This window comes from Myotis brandtii, unplaced genomic scaffold (genome assembly GCF_000412655.1).
Source record: "Myotis brandtii unplaced genomic scaffold, ASM41265v1 scaffold137, whole genome shotgun sequence".
Classification (NCBI taxonomy): Eukaryota; Metazoa; Chordata; class Mammalia; order Chiroptera; family Vespertilionidae; genus Myotis; species Myotis brandtii.
The window spans coordinates 820,803-822,812 of record NW_005354874.1 but is presented as its reverse complement, the minus strand read 5'-3'; the positions used below and the strand labels follow the sequence as shown (position 1 = coordinate 822,812).

Sequence of the window (2,010 nt, the reverse complement as noted above, 5' to 3'; positions counted from 1 at the left end):
ATATGGAAGATTATACAAAAACATCTATTGGCAGTGATTGCTTCTAGGTATGAAACTAGGAAGATGAGGTGTGACTTTTCATTGTATACATTTTTGTGCTCAGAAAATTCAACCCTGTGCCTATATCACGCTTCGATACATTAAGCTACCTAAAATTATATAATTACAAATAAAATGACATCCAGGTAAGTAAATCCCATCTCTTAGAATTAATTTTTGGATATTAGTCCCACAAACAATTCAACTAGGTCCTGGAAGAACTCAAACATTCTTCCAAGTAAGAAAATGTTTTAATAGTTTGTTTTTATTTTGTTTTGTTTTATAAGCAGAATTAGTTTTTAAAAGAACTTCTTTCAGGAAACAAAATTCACATACCTTTTACATAACAGATCAATGCCTTCCATGCCTTATGTGCATAGGAATCTCCTGGGGATCTCCTTAAAACAAAGGCTCTGGCTCAGAAGCTGGGTGTGGCCAACAAATCTGCATTTCTAACTAGCACCAGGCATGCTGAGGCTACTTATTCATAAAGCATACTTTGAATAGCAAAGAATTACCTACAGGAAAGCATAAATGGATCCCCCTATTTGCAGTGTATACTCAATCTATTTTGTTCCAATCTAATCTATTTTGTTCTTTCTTCACTCATAAGACTAGGTCACAATATCAGATGAGAAACTTCCCTCGGTCAGCAAACACTGCCTTAGAAATGTTCTACCTTGGCTTTGGGCCTCTGTTCTGTCATCTGGAAAAATGGTTTCCAGATGAGTCGTTTCTTTTAATGCCCTGATCAGAGGGGGTTCATGGGAGAAGTTATAAAAATGTGTCCTCTAACTGCCCTGATTGATTAAGGCACAATGATGGAGAGGAGCATAATCTATCCACCACAAACTGTCTGCTCCTAATGTTGGGAGGCCACCACAAACCCACATTCTGGATGGTTACAATTAATCAATGTGGGCTGCGGTCCAAGATTTTCCCACCAGCTCTTTCCAAGACTGAGAATAAGAGATGGGGAAATTACATCCAAGAGCACCAGCAGCCAAAGAATAGCCCCAGGTAAACTCTTCCCTTCTGTGCATGTGTTGCCAGTGGGGAGAAGTCCTTGTCACCACCTGTTGCTCATGGGAGTGGATTTCGTGTGATATCCTGAGAAAAGGAATTTTCTGAGACTTGCATGGGAGAACGAGTGATTTTCATTTCTGTGGAATTACATCCCTGAGTTTCCGAAGTCCCATTTCCCTTTGTCCTGCCATAGAAGTGTAGCTGGGGTTTCAGCAAAGCTAAAATCAGAGCCAGTGTCTAGAGCAGTGATGGCAAACCTATGACACGCCTGTCAGAGGTGACATGCGAACTCATTCTTTTGGTTGATTTTTCTTTGTTAAATGGCATTTAAATATATAAAATAAATATCAAACATATAAATCTTTGTTTTACTATAGTTGCAAATATCAAAAAATTTCTATATGTGACACGGCACCAGAGTTAAGTTAGGGTTTTTCAAAATGCTGACACGCCGAGCTCAAAAGGTTCGCCATCACTGGTCTAGAGAGTTTCCATCCCATGTCTGCACAGTCCAACACAGCATCAGGCTAGCTTCATTTGTACTGTACTCCATCAGTCCACTGCTCATGGGGTACCCAGGGACTCATGGCTATGGAGGAAACAGAGGCAAATGCAAGGAAGGCAAGAGAGCAAGCCACAAGCAATAAGACCAACAAAAGAGAGAACTCCTTTGTTTAGGGCAGTGGTTCTCAACCTTCCTAATGCCGCAACCCTTTAATACAGTTCCTCATGTTGTGGTGACCCCCAATCATAAAATTACTTTTGTTGCTACTTCATAACTGTAATTTTGCTACTGTTATGAATCGTAATGTAAATATCTGATATGCAGGATGTATTTTCATTGTTACAAATTGAACATAATTAAAGCATAGTGATTAATCACAAAAACAATATGTAATTATATATGTGTTTTCCGATGGTCTTAGGCGACCCCTGTGAAAGGGT

The 2,010-nt window shown here is 39.4% G+C and overlaps 1 pseudogene; it reads right to left on the bottom strand.

Annotated features, from left to right (window-relative positions):
- LOC102246286 overlaps nt 1-2,010 on the bottom strand; it is a 95,779-nt pseudogene that overhangs the window by 92,545 nt on the left and 1,224 nt on the right.